The following is a 12,578-nucleotide window of genomic DNA, read 5'->3' on the forward strand; positions in this document are numbered from 1 at the left end:
CTGAAGAGTGATTCTGGGGCTGGTGGCAGCATGGGAAGGGCCCCCACACTCTCCGTGGGTGGTGGCCAGGCTGAGCTGGTGGGAAGTTTTGGAGGACACCAGGTCTCTGCAGCCCCAGCAGCATCTCCCGGGCTGAGACCCAGGGACATCCCCATGCCCTTGGGCTGTGTATTCCCCCCCCTTCTCCAACATCATCACCTCTAACCCCAGCAAGCAGCCTCCACCAGGCAGCCCTGACCTCACCTCCGACAGCAGAAGACCTCCTTGGAGCAGATGCCAATGCGACCGATCCCTGGAGGACACGACCTCTGGGAGCAGAAGCCCCCGCGGCGCTCACAGTCCTGGGGCGACCCTCGAGGAAGGGACAGCCCTACAGGGAGCAGGAAGAGAGCATCTCAGCACAGTCCTGCCCCCTGCATGTCCAACGTTTGCCCACCACAACTGTCCCCGGCCCTGAAGACCCAGGCAGATGGAAACAGGGCGATGTTCCTGGCACGTGGATGGGAGACGCTCGCCACTATCCCACAGCAGCCTCTGGGAGAGGGTCTCCAACACGTGAGCTGGCTCCCTCCTGGCACAAGGGAGGACATCATGGGGAGAAGCAGGACCTGCTTCCTTTCTTCCCCTCTCCAGGAGTGCTGCTGTGCCCTGGGGGTATGGAGAAGGTGGTGAAGCCTCATCCCAGGAGTGCGAGAGCTTTGTTGCAAGGTTCCTGCTTCAGGACCTGCAACGGGAGCCTTTCCTTAAAGATCTGGGGTGTGAGGGACCCCAGCGGGGTTCCGCAGTAACAGAAGCCACATGATTTGTGATCATCAAATTCTCCATTTTCCCCCACAAAACATTTACAAAGGACAAATCCTCCACACCCCTTTTCATGCATATCTTACCTGCTGCTGCCTGGAGCATCAGGAGGAGGACAGCAAGGAGGAGAGGCAGGATCCGCATGGCTGGGAGATGCCCCGAGGGTCACAGCCCTGGGAGAAGAGGAAGCAGGGCAGAGAGGAAGAGGAGAGCCCCTGCCCGTGGGTCACGCAGCACCTGCAAAGGGACAGGACTGAGGATCAGGGGCAGCCCATCCGGGAGGAGATGCTGCTGGGTGCTGGCTGGAGGAGCCTCCTCCCTCACCTCTCTGCTTCCAGCGGCAGCAGCACTTTGATCCCAGCTGCTCCCACCACGTGGCAAAGGCCAGCGGCTTCCTCAGCCTCTCCTGCAAAGCTTCTGCCACGCAGGCAGTGTCCCTTGGGACCGCTGACACCTCAGGATGCCTGGCCAAGAAGCATTTTTTTCCTCTTCTCCCCCTGCCAGAGAGGACAAGGAATCGCTTTCCTCCTCTGACAGCTCTGAGAAGGATTCCCAGGCCTTCAGCCCCGGGTCTTGTGTCATCCCACCTTGCGAAAGAGGCGTTTGCTGCTGTGGTTTGCTGGACACGTCTTGGGACACACACACTGCGTCCCTGTTTGTTAGGCCTTGGCAAGCAATGTGCTTTCACAACACAAAGGAGCTCTGTATTCCTCTCCTCAAGTGAAGCGTGCTCTCTCCATGCTTCGCTTGAAAATTGCTGGGAAGACGCCACGCGGGATGACATCTCCGCTCAGCTGGCAGTCCTCTGAAAGACAAGCTTTAATTATGACTCTGCCACGTAAGAGTTTGCTGTATGTAATCTGTTGCTGGTTCTCAGCAGATCGGTGGTGTACTTTTATAACCCCGTTTCAGATTCATCAATCGTGTGTATATGTGTGCGTGTGTAAATATGTATATGCATAAAAATGTACTCATACATAATGTATGTTCCGAGTGGTTACGTCCGTATACCTTGCATCCCAACCCCTCATCATATTTCTTTGCTCTTTCCTGCCTGAATTTCTCTCCCCGCTGAGGGAAGCTGCACCAGGCATTTGGAGCTGTGTCTCCAGGGGGACACAGCCATGCTGCTCAGGAGCAGGGCCCTTTCTGTTCTCTCCCCCACCCCAAAACTGAACTAGGACGTTTGTTGAAGAGGAACAACACAGGGATGTAGCTAATTACCATCTTAATGAAGCTCTTTAAGGAGCTGCCATGGGCAGGACTCTCCTGGCCACAGGCAGATTTTTGCAGTGATGAAGCTGTTGGGCTGAGCTCCTCACCTCCTGCTCCTTACAGATCATGTCCTCCTCGTGGTGATGTCCCAGATCATCCTGACAAATCCCACCTGAAAAAATCCTGCGTCTCTCCCATGGTCTATAAAGAGAACTTTGTGTGCAGGGAGGGCTGCTGGGGCCCTGGGGTGAGCAGATCTCCTGTCCTGCACACCTTTATGCCAGGAACCTTTGTGCCATGAAGGCTGAACCATCTCCACAAAGCCCTCGGTCTTTGTGCAAAACATCTTGTGCCATTCCAGTTTGTGAAAGAAGCACTCGGCTGCTGTGGGTTGTGCAAAGCTTCTTAGGACATAAACTGCAAATTGCTGGTTTGGTTCCACGCGGCAACTTCCTGAGGTCTCCATCCAGGGGAATCCCTGCGAGGTGGCCGTTGGCCCAGTTTCCTGCCCTTCACAAGGCTGTGGTTTCACTGGTGGCACTGAATCACTTGCGGCAATATCTGGTTCTGCAGGGAGGCCAGGTGCTCTGCGACAAACGGCAGGCTGCTGGCTTACAGTCAGTCCCTTGTAGGCTCTCGGGTTGCTTCCCTTAAAAGCCAACCATCAGTGCTGGGCATCCCTGAGCTGTGGGAGAGCTGGGGTTAGGGTTATTCTGGCACAGTGCTCATTTGCCTGGGTTCAACCCGTGGCTCACCTGGGCAGGACTCAGGAGACAGCTGGAACCCGTTGGCTGGAACCCGTCTAGGGAGGTGATTGTCCCCCTGTACTCGGCTCTGGTGAGGCCGCACCTCGAGTACTGTGTTCAGTTTTGGGCCCCTCGCTACAGGAAGGACATGGACGTACTCGAGCGAGTCCAGAGAAGGGCGACCAAGCTGGTGAGGGGTCTGGAGAACAAGTCTTACGAGGAGCGGCTGAGGGAGCTGGGCTTGTTCAGCCTGGAGAAGAGGAGGCTCAGGGGCGACCTTATCGCTCTCTACAGTTACCTTAAAGGAAGCTGTAGCGAGGTGGGGGTTGGTCTGTTCTCCCACGTGCCTGGTGACAGGACGAGGGGGAATGGGCGAAAGTTGCGACAGGGGAGTTTTAGGTTGGATGTTAGGAAGTACTTCTTTACCGAAAGGGTTATTAAGCATTGGAACGGGCTGCCCAGGGAGGTGGTGGAGTCGCCATCCCTGGAGGTCTTTAAAAGACGTTTAGATGTAGAGCTTAGTGATATGGTTTAGTGGAGTACTTAGTGTTAGGTCGGAGGTTGGACTTGATGATCTTGAGGTCTCTTCCAACCTAGAAATCTGTGTCTGTGTCTGTGTCTGTGTCTGTTGTGAACAGGCGTTTAACTGAGGTTGCTTTGCTTTGGAGGCTGCGCGTGGCTCTACATGCATGTGCTCTGCCGGGCCAGCTGGGCTCCAAACAGAAAGTTACTCACGGGCTGTAGCCTCTGAGTGCTGGGCTCGAGGCCAATTTATCTGCACAAGGATGCTGTTGACCATGGCAGGCCAACTGTGGAGGAAGAAGTGCTCACAGAGCAACCTGCACCTTCTGAGTTTTCTGTTAGGGTTCAGGGTGGGGCAGGAGAAACCTCTTGCAAGAGGAGTGGTTGAATAGCAGGGGTATCGGCCTTCGATACGGGTTGTTTAACTGTAAAGAAATGTCGTGGGTTTAATTCTGCTCACCTGACTCGCTACTGCATCTGACATGAATTTTGCAGATTGACTCCAAATTTAAATAGCCCAAAATAACCAAGGGTAAAACCAGGCTTTAAATCTTAAAATGAGGTCACCGGCCTCCTTTTGTTCTCAGGGTCTCCTCCTCAGTTCCCGTAACAACTGCTGTTCTCGGCTCTGAAAGCTGTGGGCTAGGAGGGGAAACCCCAGATTTTCAGAACAGAGGTGCTCGGAAGAATCACACTGGAGAAGTGACTCCTCATACTCCCTGTGGAAGTGATGGCTGACTCCAGCTTTGATCCCAGCAGGAGGGAAAATTATTTTGGTAAACATTCCTGGTAGGTGTAACCTGTTTTCAGATTTCTTGTTCAAATTTCTAAAGATGAGTAATATTTCTAAAGAAACAAATAACAACAACACACCTGGCAGCCATACAATCTCCCTGGATACTGCTTTTATTGAAAGAATGACCAATCTTTATTGAAAGAATAACCAGTACAATGGTTCCCTGAATCCAGCGATGCAAGAAGAGATCATTCCCAGATCCCTGGAGATCCTGGGCAACTGGTCACACTACAACCTACACAAAGAAAAGAATATTTCAAGGTTTTCAGGCTTGAATTGATGGGGAAAATGCCACCATACAGAAGTTAAATGAAAATTTGGAAAGTCAGCTTTGTCCCAGTCCAATCTTAATCTTACCATCTACAGCAAGAATGCCCAGCACGGCACAGCCCCAGATAACCATTCCCACGAGGGCATTTCCCAGGGGTGCAGAAGGTCCCACGATAGCCACATCGCATAAGACTCTTTGGAGGATGGGGAAAGCCTGTACCATACAAAAAAAAAAAAGTACCCAGAGCCATTACAGTGCTAACGCAATGTCCAGAGGAGGGCTATGGGCAGTACAAGCAAACACATGCTCTAATTCCTTCTTCAAATACAAGAATTGTATCTCCAAGCCCAGGACTCCCTTAGAAACTCAGATTTTAGGAACGGACAGCAGAGACGGGATAGAAAACATTGCTTAGGACTGCAATCCAGGAGAGCTGCACCAGCTCAGCTGGGAAGCTGCCACTTCTTGGGGCAGAATGACGAGGATTTATTTTTGTGTGCCTGGATTTCCACAGATCTGGCCTATTGTCCTCGCTGTAGGTTTCACCCAGGTCTCCCAGCAGATCCTGGTGTCAAGAGGTCCATACAGATGGCCACTGTGTACAGATAAACCCATCAGCACATGCAAAATGACCACTTCTATGCCGGGCGTTGCCCTCTAGGTCTTGGGCCAAGCAGCACAGCATTGCTCTTGTCCACATAAAATCTTTATCTTTTTATCTTTCTTATCTATTATCTATTTTTATCTTTCCCACATAAAATACGATATCCCCATTCAGACTGCTTTTGGGAATGGTTTGTACTATTCCCAGAAGGATGTCTGGGTTTTATCAGTGACAGTGTTAGTTGTCAGGGGTGAAAAATTGCCCCAGGGAGCAGACTACCAATTAATACAGCATGTTCCCTGGGCCTGCCTGGTCTTTTCCCATCCTTAAACCCCAGAGAACATTTACCATCCTATTCCCACATTGATCAACCCCAAAACTCTACTGACACTTGTGCTCATAGTGCCCTGCACTGTAATTTTGCCATTTTCAAGGATGCTGTTTAAAAAAAGCTCCTTTTGCTGGACAATAACGTGAGTTTGGGGTTCCAGCACCCTGTGGGTCCCCCCAACAAGCCCTAATCCTTCCTAAAACACTTGTGGTTGCATAGGATTCCCCACCAAGCAGAGGGTACCTGCAGCATTTTGACCTTGACTCGTGATCTTTTGCCTCCCCAACCCATGTGCAAGGTCCTCAAGCATATTTGGAAAACACGGGACCCAATGTCTTTTTTTTTTTTTTTTTTCTATGTGGCTTAAGAATATTTGATTCGGGGTGGTTTGTTGTAGGGTGAGCCAGAGACAATGAAAGTGCTCCAAGAGTTGGCAAGCTTTAATGGGGGAAATGCAGGCACTGAAGGGGAATTAGGGGGCTGTCCATCGTGCTTTCAACTCAGACTGGATTTTTGGAGGAGTAGCAAAGGCACTGAACTGCTGGTCAGAGCGCTTGCCTGCTAATTTCATGCATCAGCTGTAATCTGCCAGCGAGGTTTGATGATATGAGTGAAGTTACTTTGCAGGAGGCAGCTTGGCTGCTTCCCAAAGGGGACCAGAGACCTTTATGAGACATCAGTATCTGCTTTTATCATTTACACCGTACCTGCAGCTCCATGAAATGCCACAAAGAGGAGCGCCAAGAGCAAGCAAAGGATTTTCATGGCAGAAGGCGGGCTGGGAGGTGCCGTCACTAGGGAGAAATGACACCAAGACATTAATAAGAGGTTTGTCCCTCCACAGGCATCGTGGGCTGAGGAGAGAAATACAAAAATGCTCTTCGAGACCAAGAGTCATCTAGAACACACTTTCTCTATAACAATGTCCATGGTCTTAAGTGTTCCCTGGAGCATGCACAGGACCATGGCACAGGAAGAAGCTTCTGTGCAGAAAAAAATACAATTTAAAATCCTCCTTTTAATTATTGTATTAATTAACCAGTGTTTATCCTAGGTCGCTTGATACTTTGCAACACATTGCAGTAAGTTCAATTTGCTTTACAGAAGTTAAAGTTGTAAATTCAGAAAGCAAACTAAGACAATTTTTATGTATTTATACAAAGCAACACAAAGCATGTTCTCAAGCTTTTCTAAAAAAAAAAAAACTGGAGAAAGCTTCTTCACGGTTAGCTTAAAATTCTCCACTTTCTTGCTTAGAGGCTGTTGCTTTTCATTCAACTCAAGAGCTACTTGATTTCCAGCAAAATTTCCTCTTAAATCTCTATCTGCAGCCAACAAAAACTCTTATTTCTTATCGATACTTTAAATTTCTAGAACTGCTTGAACTAGCACTTGATAGACCAGAGTTACTGCACAGGTAAGGTTATAACAGTGTAACACATGTAATACATGAAAGATGTGAAATCTCTACCACTTTTCAGAAGGATAGAAGGTTAGAAGAGAGGCTGAATAACGAGAAGATTTTGGTTGTTACCAGGTAAGAGGAGGCTCTAGGTTGGAACAGTCCCGTGGATCAGTGTCAGCCACCCAGACACGTTAAGATGAAGGAGCAGAGCTTGGCTTTATGCGGTTTCTGGAGGCTGGTGAAGGATGCTTGCTCTTCACAACCATCCAGGGGCCAATCAGAAGATCCCTGCAGTTTTGGGGAGAATCAAGGCAGTCCAACAAATCCTCTCTGTTAGCGTCCTCCTGTGAGGAACGGAGGTATTGCTTTCAAAATATTGCAGTATTGCCTTGAGAAATATACTGAGCTTCTTGCAAGCCACGTTGGGCCACCTCCAGATCAAATATCTGGTGGGATTTAACCAGCACGTGTCCACTCAGATGGCCACAGATCAGATGTCTTTCAAAGGCATGCCCTTCATTCACATCCCCATGACATGGAAGGAAATCATAATCCTGAAGCTATCTTAAAGCTGCTGTTTAGGTAGGCTTTGTGGTTAGTGTGAGCAACGCCATTTAGCGTTACTCAATTTAACTGCTCAATGAGCACAGAAGTATATTCTACTTGATAATCATATCTTTGCTTACCTGCATCAGATTTATCCCCAGGTGAAAAGGCAGAGCACTTCTAATCTCAGCCTCCGCCATGGAGTGACTTCATCTAAATTTCCTGCTGGGAATGGTCCCCGGTCTCTGCCAGCTTTGAGACCGTATCTGGAAATCTCTGGAAGAATGCAAGAGCCAGACTTGTGCCCGGGGACCTCTGAGGATTGCACAGTAAAAATGTTTGTGCTCCAACGCCCAGGTTCTGCCCTGTTTGATTCACTGCCAGAGCTATATGGTAGGTATGTTAGGAGCCGATGGCTAAATAATGGTAAGGTGTTGGGCCTAAGCTTGCCTTTGCTCTTGTAACTTCAAAAAAAAAAAAAAAAAGTAGATCTTAATATATTGTCATCCAGATATTTGAGGGATATGCAAAGATTTCCAGCTCTAAGTATTAATTTTGCCTTCTGCAGCATTGTGCTTTGGGTTTTGATGGGGGCAGTCATGTGCATCGGAGTGCTATCAATGATCTGGCCAGTTAATTCATCTACCAAATAAATCCCGGCAAGAATTTCTCCCAAAATACCCACAACTCATTAATGAGGAACCATGGACTCCATTTATTTTCAGTGCTTCCCTTTGAATTCTTTACAAAGGTAAAAAATAGGTCACCGCAGAAAGAAAAATAATAATCAGCTGGAATTAGGTTAAAAATAGCTGTGTGAAATGGGAAGTTAGCACTTCTGTGAAAATTCAGAAACAGGATTAATGAGCTGTTGTTAATATTACATCATTTCTGCTGTCAGAAGGGAAAATTTTGACAGGTTTGATTAACACTACTTTGATTAACAGAAATTAAAAAGATCTGCAATACGAAAAGGTGGGGGGGAGTGAGGAAGTAAAACAGAAATCTAATAGTTATGAGTAAAACAAGAAAAAAGGGAAAACTTTGGTTGTTTTTATTTTACTTTTTTTATATAACTTCTGCACTAAAATATTTTCAGTACGTATTACCTCCACTGTATGCAAGATATTTTAAGCCACCGACTTGTGGAAAACATTACTTGAACCACCCCAACATGATGTTTTACATCTTTATTGTTGTTGTTTTCCCCTCATGCTGGTTTTCTAGGACCTTCCTCTTTGGTATGAGCCCAGGTCAACCTGAAGAAGAAGCCAGCCCTGGGTGAAGTTGTCAGAGAGGGGCAGAAGTTTGCATTTACCCTTCAGCAGCTTCTCTTGGTCTGCCTTCTCAAGGAGATACTTGAGCAGGAGTTGCTGTCTTCTGTGTTTTAAGGACTAGAAGTAAGGACTGTCACGTGCTGGGATGCTCCCAATACCATACACCTGGAAGCATCTGCAAGGCTACATCAGCTTTCCTCAATTAATTTGAGGGACCAGGCAACACTGCCCATTTTCTGTGCTCGAGCAGGGTGGTGTCACCACAGAGGGCCAAAAGGTGGCTTCAGGTCCTCCTGCAACCCCAAATCTGTGCCGGATGTGGTGGTGCAAGTGACCTCTGCGCTGGGAGACCTTGGAGGCCAGCTCAGAGGCAGACACAGAGGTTGTGCAACCCTCTGCTGGAGGACAGGAAAAATCCATCCCTGCAGTTACAGCACAGCCTCCTGGGCCTCTGCGATATCGCCAGAGCTGAGGAGAAAACGGTCTGCCTCGAAACACCTGCGGCAGATTTTCCTGTAGGAAATCCTGTAGGAAAATCTGGTCGCATTTGCTCTTTTAGCCGTAGCTTAGGCTGTGAGAGTGATGAGTCCTTGTGGTAACACTCAGCTCTCACACCGGGCCAGGCGCGTCTTGCTGGGGCAAAAGTCCTGCAGTGCAAGGCCAAGCCCGGCCTTCTGCTAACCCTTAAGTGCACAACCCCCAGAGAGACAGAGAAACTCCCTTCAGCTTTCGTCCTGCACAATGAAAAAGGGGTGTGAGGGTCACAGAGGCCGTGCCTGACTCTCCCAGTCCACCCCTTGGACTTCCCAGGCCTCAACACCTCGTGGAGTAGGCCCTGCTCCAGGGCACAGAGTCAGCATGCGTTAAATATGAATGTTGGTTTCTTTTTGCCTTCTTTCTGCCATTTACAGAAATTTCTACTATTCCTTCAGGTATCTGTTGTAAAGGGATCTTTGCTTTCTTTTGTAGCCCTCTTTGACTCCTATCAGAACCTGACCTGCCACGCTGTACGGGAGCTGCTGTTCTCTGTCAGCCGCCTGTTCACCACAGCTCTACCCTGTGAGAGCCTCCCCTGATGTGCCTTTCATGCCTTGCAGGGATTTTTCTTAGACCTCTTTGTTTTCTTTTTGAGTCAAAGCAAATATTTTACTGAGGTTTCCAGCACAGCCTTTTTAACAGCTTACAGGCTGCCTGCAGGCTTCTTGCTCCTCCGGGCTGCTCCTTTTGGTGCTTTTCTCTACTCATTTTTGCTTTTTTGAGATTGAATATTTGCACGTTAAATATATTTGGTCCCAAAATATAGTTAAACCTAATTGTACTGTGGTAAATTTTTACAGAGCAGCTCTCCTCCAAGTAACTTTTGAATTAGGCCCTTTGCACCACTCACAACCAAATCCAGAAGAAACTTTTCTTGTGGGTGCCAGGACCAATTTTTCTAAGAATCAGCCTTTTCCTAATATATATATATATATATATATATATAATCACCCCTCACGACAGCTCTGCTGCATCATCTGGAGGACAGGCACTACGTGCAGAAGATGTGACCTGCTCTTCGGGCCCATCAGGGAGGGACTATTGCTTAAACCCATCTCCAAGGTGTTGACAGACACTTGCAGCTCGGGTGTGTAGCAAAACATTGGTTGAAACAAGTACACAGACAGGGCTCAACACGTGAGGGCCATCCAGGTCCATGTGACATCTCATCTGTAGGCAAGCCAAGACCCCTTTTGCCTTTGCCTCCCGATTTCTTATGCATGGGGACAGTGCTAAATGGGGTATGGGGTTGCAAGGTGTCTTTGATGCTCCCCATTGCCCTCATTCACTGGTTGAGTGGTGCCTTCAACCATCCCATCTTGTTGAGCTTCAGATTATTACCCCCTTCAAACAATGAAGGTATTTCCAGTTCTGTACAATCCCAAATCTTACATTATCCTTCTTTCCGATGGAGGGAAGCTTCCTGGAAAAGAGGTTTTCCATACCTGCCCTATCATAGCCACGACAAAGCAATTCAGATTTCTGGGATGTGGTCAGCGATTGTGCTCTACACAAAAGGATTTGTTGTCTCCATTTGTTGGTCACAATTAAGAATGATTTTATATGCTCCTCAGTGATTCCTGCACTTATTTTGGAAGGGAATGAACAATTTAGGACATCTCAAGATCTTCCTCCTCCTCCTGGCAGGAGACCAGGAGACAAAGACCTTGCTGACACTTCCCCAGTTCATGCCCCAGTTTCTTCATCTGTGCAAGACGAGTGGAGATTTTTGCATTCTCTTTAAAGCACTTGACTTCAATGATTATACAACCACTACGGTGTCTCAATTATCATTATTCCTGAAAGCCAGCCCCATGAGAGAGTCACTGCAACTTTTTGGCATTCCACCAAATACCTGCTTTGTTTGCTATTGTTATTTCTTCTTCCTGAACTGCAGTAGCTAAAATTAATCCAGGTGGAAAAGCACGGCTTAATCAGAACAGCAGGTACCTTGTGTTTGCTCAGCTACCTCCTACGGCTGGTGCAAGCCCCAGTTCACGAGTACAAAGGACTTTCAAATCCCTAGATGGAAGGAGCGATTAAGGTTCAAATACCACCTTTGGGCTTGGAGAGCTTGGTTGTTATTAATGATTACTCCTTTGGTGGTGGCAACGTGCTACGCAATAACGTCAACTGCAGCATGGAGGCAGGACTAGCTGTGCCTGCAGAAGCTGCTACTCCAAAACCAGCACAGATGTCTCATGAGATGTTTAAGCCGTCTTTCTGGGCTGAATGAATCTGAGCTCCCCAAATGTGGAGTTGACCAAACCTCCTCTGGACTTGGACCCAGGTCTAGATGGCCTAGAAAACCTTGCCCAGGTTTGTAGGTGCCTGCCCATAAGCTGTGGCTGGACACAAGGCCCACAGAATGTGTGGTCCTAGGCCTTGGGAACCAGAGCGATCAAAACACTCCTCACCAATTAATGGCTTAAGAAGCTTGGCCTTAATACCCACACTTTATTAGATACTTACACAACTCAGATAATTTGCAGACTGGACTCTTTGGACGTGGTGAATACATGTTAGAGGAGAGAAAAGGAGCACAAATCACTCCCATACTGTAAGGCTGTGATATTTTTCAGTGTCTGCAAGACAGCAGAAGACTTCAGTGTCCAGCCCTTGCTGTATCACAACAGAGACCAAATGAGAGTTGGCCAGACCTGGAGAGGAGGAGCTGGGGCTGGATCAGACCTCACCACGCAGGAGCCAGCTGGTGAGGACAAAGGCAGAGAGACAAGTCACAGGCAGGGACAAGGAGGGAGGAGAGCAGTGAGACTCCAAAGGCGTCCCCGTCCTGCAGCTCTTTGACTTCGGTTGGTAGAAAGGGCAGTGTAGAAGTCCATGAGCTGGAGAAGGCTCCGCAGGGCTGTACTGTGACCTCTGAGGCTTGACTGGCACGAGCCCTCTGCACCTCACCCCTCCATGGGCTTGACCGAGGTGAAGGAGCGGGGCCATAACAGGGACCCCCTTCCCAAATAAACCTCTTAGAGGTGAGAACTCCACCTTGTGCTCTCCCTTCGGGACACCCAGGTGACAAAAGTGACTTCCACCAGCTCCAGGGATAGACAGCACCACAAACAGCAGCCAGGTAAAGCCGGACAACATTGCACTGCGGGTGTCACCGCTGCTGACCCTACCAAAGCCACCAGCCCCGACATGGACCACGGATGGTCATCACAAGGGTATGCAGCACTTCGCCAGGCCATTGTAGCAGGTACCGATGGATCTCTTGAACAAGGAACACAGCAAGAAGGAGCACTCGCCCTTGATCTTCCGACACATGACAGTGTCTGGCACTGTAATTGCAAAAAAAGAGCCTGTAAGCACCTTTCTTTGAATTTTTGCACGTGAAGAAAGATTGTCCCCATGTTAACAGGTCTTTGTGCAGATAGCACAAGTCAACCTAAAAAGTGCCCGGTGGTTGTGTTTGCACTTACCTGTGGCAGCCTGGCACGCCACGAGGAGAACAAACAGCAGGAGGAGCATCACCTTCATGGCTTGGGCTGGCATTGGGGTTGTCACCCCAA

This window comes from Cygnus atratus, chromosome 3, assembly GCF_013377495.2.
Source record: "Cygnus atratus isolate AKBS03 ecotype Queensland, Australia chromosome 3, CAtr_DNAZoo_HiC_assembly, whole genome shotgun sequence".
In the NCBI taxonomy this organism is placed as follows: domain Eukaryota; kingdom Metazoa; phylum Chordata; class Aves; order Anseriformes; family Anatidae; genus Cygnus; species Cygnus atratus.